This window comes from Varanus komodoensis, unplaced genomic scaffold (genome assembly GCF_004798865.1).
Source record: "Varanus komodoensis strain SLA01 unplaced genomic scaffold, ASM479886v1 scaffold20_1, whole genome shotgun sequence".
NCBI classification, from domain to species: domain Eukaryota; kingdom Metazoa; phylum Chordata; class Lepidosauria; order Squamata; family Varanidae; genus Varanus; species Varanus komodoensis.
The window spans coordinates 7,160,561-7,174,676 of NW_025335587.1; the positions used below are offsets into that span (position 1 = coordinate 7,160,561).

General features: G+C 40.6%; 1 protein-coding gene across 1 annotated transcript in view; it reads right to left on the minus strand.

The window, feature by feature from the left end:
- Window positions 1-264: 264 nt before the first annotated feature.
- OMA1 (OMA1 zinc metallopeptidase) overlaps window positions 265-14,116 on the minus strand; it is a 261,075-nt gene continuing 247,223 nt past the window's right edge. The window contains exons 11-12 of the transcript XR_006414721.1: window positions 1,665-1,996; window positions 265-538 (exon numbers count right to left, since the gene is read on the minus strand). The gene's annotated coding sequence lies outside the window, so the exon portion shown is untranslated. The remainder of the gene's footprint in view (window positions 539-1,664; window positions 1,997-14,116) is intronic.

Here is a 14,116-nt window from a genome sequence, read left to right on the forward strand (position 1 = left end):
TTACTGTAATCAATAATTTTCTCTCTGGTCTGACTTATTATTTTGTTGAACATTGAAAGAATTATACAGGAAGGATGGCATATATTCTGACTAGTTTAAGCAGACAGACAGTTATAGGTTTATATTTATATAAGCCTGGCAAATCTGTATGTATTCCATATGAAATTTACTGACATTTACTGACATGTTCTGTGCCATGGACTGACCCAAGTGCAGACATGCAAAGCTATTATTTAATTTTTTTTTTTTTTTTGCAGTTCACTGTTCGATCAAGATTGATATAATCAGAACAAGCTGTGAGATCACCTAGAATCAGTATAAGGAGGCCTATCTTCTATTATTTTCCCTGCCTAGTATGCTAAACCTGTTAAAACTGAAAACATTAAAATGTGGTTTTGGAGAAATATATGAAAATATAATTAAAAGTGCAGATAGACATAAATAAGCACACCAAGGCCTGTGAAAGAGCAAAATGAAATGCTTGCCTGTATCTTCCTTCCAATGCAATGTTTATTATTCACATGTTACTAATGGGGACCTGCAACACAGTATCAAGAGTAAATGATTATGACTTATAGTACCTTTTATGATGAATAAGGATTTTCAAGAGTCCTATTCATGTCAAAATTACAGTGAAGGACCCTTACTTTATATTCTTTTTATAGCATTCTACACAACTTCCTTGCAATGACTACATTAATCCATTAATCCAAGCCTACAGGTTTGGTATGGCTTCTGCTCTCTGCCTCAGCTTTAAATATTTTACAACAAAATTGAAGGTGTAAAAAAGTCACAGTACCAAGAAAAGGCATCATTCTCATTATTACTCACCACGCTTGATTAGTTAGTTCTGTACAGAAAACGTGTGGTGCAGGGATAAGTGGAAGGCTGGCACAAATTTTTCAGGCCTTGCGATATCTAAATAATGGGGCCTCACATGAATTTTGAGGGTTTAGCAAGCCACATCTTTTAAATCATTCCATGGACACTACTAAAACAGAATGAGCAGCTATTCAGTCAAAAGCATCGAATTTAATCAGTCTCCAATGAAAACACACTGGTGGCATATTATTAAGGGGAAAGCCTGACTTGAAGAGTCTATTATTAATGCTCACGTACATGACTCTAAGGAGTCTTGTGAAGCCAGCCACTGTCAGTCTACACTCTCAGCTGCAGAATTTCAGAAAAGGTGATGGGCTGGGAAAGTATCACAGAAGAGATTTAGCTTGGTTCCCACCCATTAAGTCACTCTTGAAAAGCTGGAGCTCTTGGTCTGCGGAGCCAACTAAAATTCAGACCATTTTGATTGACTTGGGATGTTTCAGTGCAATGGAAAGGCTGGCTGCTTTCCACCCATACCAAGTGCACTTGTGACTGAAGTGGTCATTGGAAACACCTTTCATGTAATACTCAGATCATAATTCTCCAATGAAAATGAAATGCAGTAGATTTACAGTCTTGTATAGAAAAGCACCTCTTCTTCCCTCTGTCCCTCAATCTCTCTCTGAGAAAGCCTGCAGTAACTCCATAACTAGGGTAAATTTGTTTCTTATATTCCTTTAATGAACATTTTTCTGGATTAAGGTCTGAAGCCTCAGCTTTGTTTTTCTCTTTGAGAATCTCTCACTGCATAGAGTTTAGAGCAACGCATCTAAGTTACCCACCTTGTACTCCTTTAACTTTGTAAATGTGCTGCTTTCTGAGCCAGCTGGACTGCATGGACAGCATCCCTTTTCCTGCCACTGAGCAGGAACACAGATGCAGAAGGCTGTGGTGGTTCTGCTAACACCAGACCCTTTCCTTCTCCCAAAACCATCCTAAAACATAGAAGTGCGTTCAAACGGATGAGAGGAGTGTGTCTCAGCGAGGATGGCAAGAACACCAGTGCAGGCCTCTTGCTCGACATGCAGACTTCATGGGCTGGGCCAGCAGGGCACACAACACAAGGAGCACGATCTGGAGGTGCCATCCTTTCCTCCCGAGGTGTTTAGCGTGCCTGTGAAAGGAAAGCATGAAGAAGGCTGGTGTGCATGTCTGACTCCACGCAGGATTATACTGTAGGCATAGAAGCTAGTCTTGTAGCCATGAAAAACCAACTGCAGTGGTATCTATTTCACCAGGGATATGATGCAATGTGAGATTTATCTTGGTTTGTCTTCATGCAATTCCAGGTATACACCAACTTGTTTCCTCACTCTCTCCTTATGCATTGTATTACTACAGTGGGAAGCAAGATTAACTGAGAACTTAAGACAGAAAAGGAGAGGTACATAACAATAGTCTGACGCTCATAGATAGAGAGTTCAAGAACAATTCATCTTTTCATTTCTTTCTTTCTTTCTTTCTTTCTTTCTTCTTTCTTTTTTGCCTATTCTCTTTCTTGAAAGGCTGCCAAACACAAGTTGAACCTTAGCTTACTTGATCTAAGCAAGGAGCACAGAATGGAGAGCAACACATGAGAACCATTGAAGAGGCACTGACTAATGCAGTCCCTTTGCACCTCTCAGGGGTGGGGGAGGTGCTTCCAGATACATTCATAATTCCATGCAAGTGATCCTTTCTTTGTGTATTTAGTCCATTTTCCCAGCCTTTTGCATATGAAGCAATTCCTTCAGTGCATCACTGGCAGGTATTTGTGATAGGAGTGGAATCTTCTCAGCAGTGATTTCCTGATGTAGCATGATGGTAGGGATAATGCAATGGTCCACTCTGGGGCTCAGCACCAGAGCGTACACCCAAGCTTGCTACTTGGAAAACCTGACAAACAAAGGGGCAACTGCCATTTCGAATGCGGGGTGTGATTCACACAGGATTCTTTCTCAAGACTGGTAGTCAAGGAAAACAAAAGGATCCTTGCTACTGCAGGACATTTCTACCCCTCAGTGTTCCTTAGTTGCAGGGTTCTGACTTGCAAAAAACAGGGACTGACTGGAAGCAGGTATGTCCACTGAGGATTGCCTGGTGCCTTTTACTATCCTCAGGGGTAGGCTGAGACTTGCACTATGTCAAGGCATTTAGCAGCTCTACATAACATAAATTGAAGGATAAGCTAATTGTGTCATCACAGTTTATTTAAATACGACTGCACTTATCTCTGTGGAGAACTACAATTCTGCTCAACCACAGTGAAAAAGCAGTGCTGGATTGGGTTATGGGAGTTTGGCTTTGGCTCTTATGATCACAGGCGGAAGCAGACACTAGCAGCAAGGTGATACTGTGAGTGTCTCCTGTAGTTTAAAAATGAGCACAACACTATACATTAAATTATGTACGATTTATCAGCATTGCTCTGGTAGTAAAATGGGAAGACCAAAGTGCAAGACCTGAGAATTAATCATGCCCATGCTAATAGCAGCTTTCAGAATAATATCCAAATGTTGGAAAAATGAGAGCTTCTAACACTAAAGTAAATGGAATTGTGGCAAATAGCCATGGCAGAAAAATTAGCACACCAACTAAAATTAGTTAAAAGCAAAGTAAAAATAGCAATTTTTAAATAAGTTTGGCATGATGTTATTGTATATCAGAGCACATGACATTTTCTTTTTTAAATCTTTTATTCAGGTTACAGTAATGATGCTAAATATGAATTGTTATTACAGCCATAAAGAAACTTCCAAAAAGCCAGTGGATTCTGCCTATTCAGAAAATGCTATACATACTACTTTCCCTCAATAACTAGACTAAACTAGTTAGTCTAACAGTAACTAAAACTGATGTGCTATTTGTTTGTATCTATACTTGGAAAATAAATACAATTTATTCTTAAATGAAAAACAGACATGTTTGGAAAGAGGAGAGACAAATGGGCAAATCTACTCCAACAAACGGTCAACACCAAAACTGCCATCAAGGTCAGGACTCCAAAGTGAGGTTTACCCCTTGGCCACAATGAAGTAGTGAGAAATTGAGATAGTTATCAGTCCCCTTGGATTATTCTGTCAGATTTCCAGCTCTTGTCCATGAGTTTCCACGTTTATCAGGCTGCTCAATTCAGTTTCAGAATGAGCATCTTTCTGGTTCCTGTTGATGCCCTGGTCGATTTGTGGAATGGGGAAATGACCAGGGAAATGCACAGGATTGCTCCTAAGCATCTTCTCCCTTCTAGCAGAGCCTGCTCAGCACCATGGTATATGCCTGAATTGCAGGCGATGAAACAGGCTGGGAGACGATTGGGGTGTAGGTGGAGAAAATCATGTGACAAATCTGACTGAACACACTTACGTGCTCACTGTCGTGCATATGCTGTGGCGGTGAGGGCGGCAAAGAGGGTCCCTGGAGGCCCAGGTGACAGTGGTGGCAAGAAGCACTTTACTTCAGCTTTGGCTGATCCAACAGCTGTATCCTTACCTAGACGAGCACTGCCTAGCAACAGTGACACAAGCTCTGGTAACTTCCTGGTTGGATTATTGTAACACGTTCTACATGGGGCTGCCCTTGAAAATGGTCCAGATACTTCAATTGCTACAAAATAGAGCTGCCAGGTTGCTGACGTGGGCCAGTCATTATTCTCATATAACGCCAGTCCTCTATCAGCTACACTGGCTCCCAATTGAAGGACCCAATCAAGGTGCTAGTACTAACCTATAAAGCCCTAAATGGCTTAGGACCAGGATACCTGAAGGAACATCTCCTTCCCTACATGTCCTTATGCCCCTTAAGATCTCCCTGGAGGAGGGCCTTCTCTGTGGTGGCACCCAGACTATGGAATGCGCTCCCCAGAGAGGTCTATCTGGTGCTGACTCTCTACTCTTTCCAGCACCAGGTAAAGACCTTTTTATTTAGCCATCATTTTAATAATTAAGGATTTTACACAGTCGCATTTTCTTTTTTCTTTCTTTTTTCGTCCTTCTTTTTCTTTAGTTTTGAAAGTGTTGTTTCATGTTGTGTTTATTACTGAATGTTTTAATTATTGCTATTGTGTTATTATATTACTATTTTAACCTTTTGTAAACTGCCCTGAGGCCCCTTTTTTGCAAAAGATGGGATACAAATGCTTTAAATAAATAAATAAGGATTGAGGAAAAGCAGTTTTAAAATCCCCCCTCAGCCACAAAGCTCATTGGGTAATCTTGTGCCAGTCTTTCAAAGCTACATAACACTATTGTTATGAGGATGAAGTTGGGAAGGGAAAGAGAACTTGTATGCCACCTTGACTTCCTAGTAGAAAAAGAGGAAAATAAATGTAATAAATAAATTATTTAATTTTGGTCTTTCTTCTTCATAATGAAACCCTTTTAGCGAGTTTAGTTTTGTTGAGACTTGTCTTGATTAGTCTAGTACTATGTTCCATGGAATAAAGGAGTAACAGAGTTTTCCATTTAGAGCTGAGCATAAATGACCTGTTGAAATTCTCTATCCGATCTATGCACAGAGAGATGTAGAAAATGATTTTACAGTATCTGTCAAGAAGCAAGGACTGGGTTAATGTTATATTAGCAGAAGCCATATTAGCACAGGCAGCTGACTGAATTCAGAAGGACTTGGCAAACTTTACCGAGCCATAAAGAGAGAGTCTCCTGTTTAAACAGCCGGAAGTATAAAACAGCAAGTTAGGCCAAACTTTGAACACAATGAAACCACTACTACCACCACTGAACATATCAAAAAGGATTAAAAAAAAAAAAAAACTTTTTTGGCTCCACCCGGCTGCCAGACAACATCCACTCTCCCTAAACTGTGTAGGCACCCAAGACTGTGATGCTGTTAATGAGCTGTGTAGCTTAATGACATCTCTCACTACACCTACTCTTCCTAAGTAAAAAAATACACAAAGAACACATTTAGGCTGAGCTGGACCCCGCCCAGCACAATGCAACCATTAGCAGTGGCAAAAGCACAGCTTCTCTCTTTTTTCCTAGCATTGATTCAGTGTGCTGCAACTGCAAGTGTCAGCAGCTTCAGCTGTGTTGGCAGCCAAGTCCATTCTGTACCCTTCACAATTTCCTGAACCCAGCATCCTTCCAAGGTATTGTGAGGGGAATATGTCCGCCAGTACACACATAAAGGTGAAGAATATTCAGAGAAAGTCCTGCAAGGTGACCTTCTTTTACAACGGGGAACTTGAGAGAAGGAGGGGGGGATCAGAAAGTTTTTCTCCAAACATTTTCTGGAAATGTTGGCTCAGCTCTAGTTTTAATAAGAATTCTTCATCAAATTAGCATATCTCCATGTTTAGAAGACGCAATATAAAATCAGTGAAAGACATGTTAGCTCTAAACATCGTAACAGTCATGCACTGAAGCTTGGCTATACCATGAGGCAGCTGAGAAATAAAGATGGTCCAAACCTGACTGCAACAGTCAGGTGTGAAAAAACACACTGCCTCTGAAGTCATCTCACATTGAGATTCTTCTGATAATTTGGAGGAAAGCTGCCTCTGGCACACACTCAGACTTGTTTTGTTTTGCATCTTTTCAGTTATTCTGTCATATTGCCTTTCCTGGATGCCAATCTACTACTGTTGCTGCCCTTCTGTTGCCTTTTGTACTTGCCTAGAAAATAGACCCCATATTTTATTAGAACAAATCTACAGCATTCCTTACTTTTTAAAATAGTAAACTTCGCAGAAGAGAACAGATCTTGATTTTTGGCCAGCTGCATTACAGACAGCAGGAGCATTTTAAGGGTCAAGGTCACAGAAGGCACTGGAGACTTAGGTCAGTAAGTCCCTTCTTCCTAATTAAACTGGTCTCGCTTTCCTAATAGCTGGCTGTTCTCCATCTGCTGTCAAGAGCTCTACTCCTACATAAACTTATGCACCAAAAAAGAGGGAAATATATTTGAAGTCTAAAAGTCATGACCTCAGCAGCCATTCCAAGGCACTTTCATGAATCATAATTAGGCACTGAAGGCACACAGCTACAGCAAATCTGTGAAGACTGCACAGCTGGTTATCCGCAAGGCACCTGCTTCTGCAGTGCATGCATTGCATGCAAAAGGTCCCAGGTTCCATGCCTGGCACTTCCAGTTAGGGTGAGGAAAGAGGTCTGGCTGAAATCCAGCAGACTGTCCTGATCTGGATGGACGAAGGGTTCTGGAGGATTTCCTATGTTGCTTGCTGGAGAGACCATCAAAATTCAGTCTGACTGTAGTCACATTTCTAGGCTTAAGCAGCAGTTAGAACTTTCGCCTGTTTGTAGGTGGCAGGCTCCTAACTCTAAGATGCAATCATTATCCTTTTCTGGTAAGCTAAAAGCAGAACTGCAGTTGATGCTCCACACTACTGAAGATATGTCATTTTTCCTGTGCACTCAGCCAGTCATGTTCCATCCATATCAATGATGTGCCAAGTCAGGTCCAATGCATTGAAGAAGTCTTCAGACCACTTTAAACTTGCATTACAAACAAACAATAGTTGGATAGACTTCAAGATAAAATTAAGAATGTAAGATTTTTCAAAAGACAAAAAAAGACATGCCTTTTAACAAAGTAAGGTTTGATAAGTCAGTTGAGGTCCTGTATATATACAGGGCTCATTTAATCAGGCATTTCCCACTTCTCATTGTTCCTTAAACTGGCTCCCTTAATGGCAAAGAGGGCAACCCTCTGAGGCACAAGCTGGTTATATCCTTGTAAGAGAAAACACAGCTTGTGCTCAGCCACTCTGTTTCTCATAAGGTCAACAATCTGAGATAGAAAATATCCCCTCTGCTGCCATCTACCCTACATAGGCCAGATCTACCACTTCCGGTGCACCCCATATGCAAAGTCTATCATGCGCTGGTGTGTCCTGGAATCTACTTGGCTGCATCATGGTATCCCATCTGTTTGAATCACTAATGGGCAAGAGCTGAATGCTGGTCTCTTCCTTGGGTTTGGGCCTTTGCCAGTTTTCCATACTTGACAGGGCAGCTATGCCACCTGTGCTTTTGTATTATTGTTAAAACATTATATAAAAGCCCTGCAAGCCAGTGAGGTGTTGTGGTTAAGTGTGTGGGTCTAGGACTCAGGAGATCTGGGTTCTAGTCCCCACTCAGCCCTGGAGCTGCCTAGGTGGCCTTGGGCCAGTCACAGACTCTCAGTCACAGGTTTGCTATTGTGGGGGATAAGACTGAAGGCACAGGGAGGAGAATGATATAAGTTGCTTTGCATTATTTAAAACAGAAAAAAGGTGGGATATAAATCTAATATGCCTATTAGATTTATGGAATCTAATGGAGCGCCTATGGAATGCGCGCCCCAGAGAGGTCTGTCTGGCGCTGTCGTTATTTGTTTTTCGGCGCCAGGTTAAGACCTTTTTATTCCAGCAACATTTTAATATCGTTGTGTGTTTTATTGTGTATTTTATTATGTTGTGAGCCGCCCCGAGGCTACGGCAAGGGGCGGCATAGAAATGTTTTAATAAATAAATAAATAAATAAATAAATAAATAAATAAATAAAATAAGTTTTAATATTGTCTTTTCTATGTTTTTAACTGTAGCCAGGGTGGGTCGGGAATTTATTTATGTTATATTTTATGTTTTGGTTTTGTTTTTGTTTTTTTGCATAAGCTGTTCTGAGGCTTTTGCGACAGGTCGGCATAGAAATATCTTAAATAAATAAATAAATCACACACACACACACACACACACACACACACACACAATTTTGGTTATAAACAAACTGCATCATTAATATATGAGGTTGAAAAGAAATGGAGTAGGAATGCAACCCTTTCAAACCTGTTATCCATACTCATGTCACTTCTTAAGGCATGGTTCACACCAGTTTTACCACACCATGATATGTGGTATGTGTGGGACCTGTGAACCATTTGGGACTCAGAACATATTCATCATAAAGTTTATTTATTTATTTATTTATTTAAAACATTTTTATTCTGCCCCCAACCCAACAAAGCCTCGGGGTGGCTCACAACAAGAACAAAATTATACAATAAAAATATTAAAACCTGGTGCATATCGGCTTAAAAGATTTAAAATCCTACAAATAACCAATAAATTAACACTTAAAATAAGTTTTAAATAAAAAGGTCTTAGCCTGGCGCCGAAAAACAAATAACGACGGTGCCAGGCAGACCTCTCTGGGGAGTGCATTCCATAGGTGGGCGCCACCGCAGAGAAGGCCCTCCTCCAGGTACTCACCCTCCTAATATCATTCACAAAGTTTGATATATTCATCCCCTCTGTAATTGATCTTATCACTGGTGCTAAAATGCTTTTCTGGCTAGAACAGTAACATTCAATTTTAAAGTATTTATACCTCTTTTATTATTGCATATTAGCAACACTTTAAATTAATAAGTAGTATAATATAGCACCCATTCAAAGGTTATTGTAAATGTGTGCTGAACTAGAAGATGTTCCCTTCCCTGTACTTCACTGTGCACCTCGGAGCCCTGTCCCTTAAAAGAATAATACTAACGATACGATCTTATGCATTTTGAAACACTAAAAGTCCTGCAGCTCACAGCATGCCCATCAAGTCACGCTGTTGAGGGCATGCTGGGAGTTGTAGGCCTTTTATTCTGTCACAACATGTATAAGATTGCACCCCAAGGGCATCTACACCTGCACTAGCAAAATTGAATAAGCTAATTAATGCACAATGTCCCTTCCAGGTACCATACGATCATATTGTATCTTATTTGTTCCACAACTCTGTAGTCCCTTTTTGGTTATTCAGTTATGTATGTCAAAGAAAAGCTGCTGTTGCTGCAATGATTTCTTTGTAGTTGAAGAAATAAGCTGCCAAATTAATTGTTCCTGTGATTCATCTTCTTTCTGTTATACTGCTTGGAAGTTAGCAGCCAGCTTTATATTATTTCTAGACATCCATCTGCAAATGAAGAGTTTCAAATGGCCAGCAAAGCTTAAGTGCCCAGTTCAACCAACATATCAAATCACTGTCACATCCATCATCAGTCTAGCCAGTGGGTGTAATAGAAGCATGGATCCTTTTGTTAGAAAGAGACAGAGACCAACAGACAACAGGACATGGCCAAAATGGAAGTTTGCCCTGCAGATATGGTGCACAATTTGGAAAAGCCATTTTCACTCAGCCACAAATGTGTATATAAATGCAGTAATTTTAATAGTAAGGATGATATTTTAGTCACACAATAGTATTCATAATGAATTGGGATAGTCTTTGGAGGGACAATGTAGGAGTTCCTCAAGTTTTAGACTGCAGACTTTCCTATTTCTACTATGAGCTTTTAAACAATCAGTGTCATGGGGTATTGGAGGGCTCCTAGTGCTCTTTCCCCACTTAATGGATTTTCTGTGGTAAGAAAAAAAAACAGCAGAAGTAGTTGCGGAAAACACAGGAAGGTCACAAACGGAAGACAGTAATATCTGCACCTTCCATCAAATTCCAGGCAATCACACAATTAAAACTCCATGTGGAAGCATGCAGTGGTTGGAAAAATGTTGATGGTTACTTTCATCAGTCCATTACACAGCAGCAGTATTTTCTGTTCCTCTTCAAATTATCTGATTTTTTTTAAATTCTGTGCCACAGCTAAAACATGGAAATGATCACACATATATACAAAATGGCTTCCTCACTTTATTTCATTCAGTGTGAAGTGCAACTTGCTCCTTTAAAAATGCTTCATATGTAGACTAAATATTCACCGTAGAAGCCAACAGTGTATTGAATGTATCATGGGATGAAACTCAATTACCATCCATGACATTGTCTTACTTTTTCACTGCTCACTCAAACTAGTCAATTACTCCAAAAGAGTGAAATGTGGTTTCAGGCATGACTAGCACCTCAAAGCACCTGTGCTCATTAAGGCTATTTTGCAGTAACGTATGAAGAGAGGCAGCACGCGCGCCATTTCCTGTTCTCTTGTCGCTATGTGGAAGAACTGCACATAAGACAGTCAAAGAACGTGAGAAATGGCACAGAGTAAAATCAAGAAAACTAATAAAGCTGCTAAATCTGCACAGTAAAATACATTTTGGTATAATTAGTTATACGACTGTTGCATAGAAGCCCAATGCTGTCTTTTACAGAAGCAGTTTTGGCTGTGTGTACGGGGGCATCCTATTCAGGACATGGTGCTATCATCAGCTAAGTACCCTTTTGTCATCAAGGTGAGACTTTTCAATTTGGCAGGACTAGACCACCTCAGAGCAGCAAACATCGGCTGCGCAGAGAGAAAAACATTATCTCTGAAGTTCACCCAATGCTCCATGCAACTATACTTTAACATAATAATGGAGAGAAGATAGGAATGACCCAGATGGAATCATTTCATGGTGAAAGCCTCGATGCCACTCTCCACATTATGGCTGCGGACAGGAGCAGAGGCCCTGCCCTTGATATGGGGAGGAGTTCCCAGGAAATTGCCTGTCGTCATGGATTGAAAGACTCCTCTTCTGAGCATGGGGCTTGAAGAAATGGGAGGGCCTCACTCAAGGCCCCATTGTCAGGATTGGTTGGCCTGGCAGGCCAATTTGACTCATGAGCTGGAGGTTCTTCATACTTGGAGAATTCAGGTCAGTACCATATTCTTCTAGTTGTACCCTCCCCAGAGTACTTGATTCTTGGACACTGTAGAAGTAGAATCAGTAACTAAGTAAGCAACAATTACACTCATTTACTCTCTCATATAAAAAGGCTGTGCATGTGTACATATGTGCTTTCACATCAATGTGTTTTCATTCAGGTCAAGCAGGTATATACAAGGCTTTTAGAAGCACATTCAGACCTTGAAGTACACAAAGTTTCGTGTTTTCTGCTTTGTCAAGCCCCTGCCTGTGCAATCCAGGAAGGCTTTTCTTTTCGAAACCCTCACAGTGCCTTACAATATGCTCTGGGAATCTTGCCAGGCTCTCATCAGGTGAGTTGTCTCCTATTGTTCCTCAGTCACTCTCTGTCCATAAGATTAGTTAAAAGTAGTGTAGAGAGACAATGTTTTCAGAGCATTTTTCCTTTCGCTCTGGTGCTTCAGTAGCTTGATAGGACCATACAGAAGAAAGCTCTGCCACGGTGGAGGGTGAGTGGGTTAAGCACATGAGAAAAACCATGTCAGATCAGACCAAGGGTCCATCTAGTCCCCTATTTGGTTCACACTGTGCTCAACCAGTTGCCTATGAGTGTAAGAGCACTTCCCTACCCATTTTCCCCAGCATCATAATGCCTCTGATACTGGAGGTAGCATATAGTCATCAGTACTAGCAGCCATGAATTCATGCAATCTACTTTCAGACTCAGCCAAATTGATGGCTATCACTGCATCTTATAAATGAATTCCATAGTTTAATGATATGCTATAATACTGCTATAAGAAGGACTCGCTGCTATGTGTTGAAATCCATTGGTCCCATATAGACCCCACTGCTGGCAATGACTTAGGGAGAGGAATGATTGTTTGCAGCTTTAGGAAGTAAGGATATGTTGAGTCTAGTGCTGGAAAAGATGGGCTCACTGCTCAGTGAATAATCCTTTCTAAGTAACAAGAAAATTACCTTAAAAGATGGTATCTGACTGCATGATATCCCTGTGGACTCAACATCCCCGTCAGCGTGCCCTCGGTGTAGAAGAGCTTGCCTCCCTCTCTGTTTCATGCCCTCCTCCATGTTCTCTTTGTGTGCTTGGCTATGTAGTATTTTATGTCCAAAATCTAAGAATTACCCTTTTGTTCACTATGGTTTTCTTTCAAAAGGATTTTGCTCACACACACAAAAGGGCTACAACTAAAGTGCAAGTACATCCTTTCTGTCACAGATTGAACTTTGCACATGAAGCACATTTTCTTTTAAACCCCTAAAAATAAAGCATGTTGAAAGCTGAAGTGGGAAAGATGCTCTAGCGCAAGAACAGTGGGGAACTACAACCCACATAAGGTGTTTCCTGAGCTATGCAAAACTTACGAAGGGATGACCCAGAGATATTTACTATAAATTCTAAATTCAGAACTGATGGAGGCAGTATGTAGAAAAACAGAAATAGTTAGTTTTAAGCATATTTTCCTACAATGCCTTTGGGAATCTTCACTGAAGACTTCAAAATAATTAGAATGCTTGAAATTTTAAGAAAGCAGGAATTTTAAGACCTCTCCTGCACATTTTAAATTCGCTTAATTTTTTATTTGTTTGTTTTGTGTTTGAAAAAACAGTCACTTGTACACAGATCATTACAAACCCTTTCACAGTTCGCAGTGACAATCTGGCCCAAGTCAAGCAGCACTGTCAGCCCCAGACAGCACTGCTTTACAACCTTGACCAAGGGGTCGACACAGTGTCAACACCAAATGATGGATCTGAATAATTCTTTGCATGCAGAAGAGGCTACGCACATGAGCGGTGCAGTGACAGAACAGGTGATTCACAGCAGACTGCAGGGGCTATCCACATTTACAGCATGCCCACCGTCTCTGAGTACCTGAAGTAGTTGCTTCATTCTTCCAAGGAGTACCTTAAGAACATAGGGCTCCCATAGAATTAGACCAATACTCCATTTAGTCCAGCGTCCTGACACTTCAGGAGACTTTTTCAGTTGTTGTTGTTTCTAGATATGTGTGGGTTTGTGAAAGCATGATAGAGGTTCTTACAGTTGTGCATGGTGTGAAGGTAGATAGTGAGACACTTTTCCTATTGTCTCATACACAATCTCTGGGTCACCCAGTCAAGCTAAATGGTGGAAGATTCAGGACAGTCAGAAAATGGAAGTAGTTCTAATCTTGGAAGCTAAGCAGGGTCTGGCCTGGTTGAAAACTTAAATATTGTGAACTTCCTAGAGAGCTTCTGGTGGCATAGAAATGTAGTAGCAGTAGTAGTAATAATAGTAATAGTAGTAGTAGTAGTAGTAGTAATAACAATAACAATAACAATAATAATAATATAGTGGAATTCAGTGTCACAAATTGCAGTGATAGGCACAATCCAGATTGCCCTTAAGGAGAACTAGACAAATATGTGATGAAAAAGGTTAATGGCTTCCCCATACCAGTTAACATGCTTCTCCATACCACTTACTGAGATTTCCATTGATTGCCTGTGATATGAACAAAATCCTGGAGAGGACAGCCCTTTGGCCTCATCCAGAATGGCTCTTCAAGTGTATTTATGTTCTCATAGTGCCAGCCAGATGTGCCCAGAAACCAGTAAGGTAGAGCTCTTCCTAGTTTTGAATCCCAGTTACTGTGGAGCAGAGAT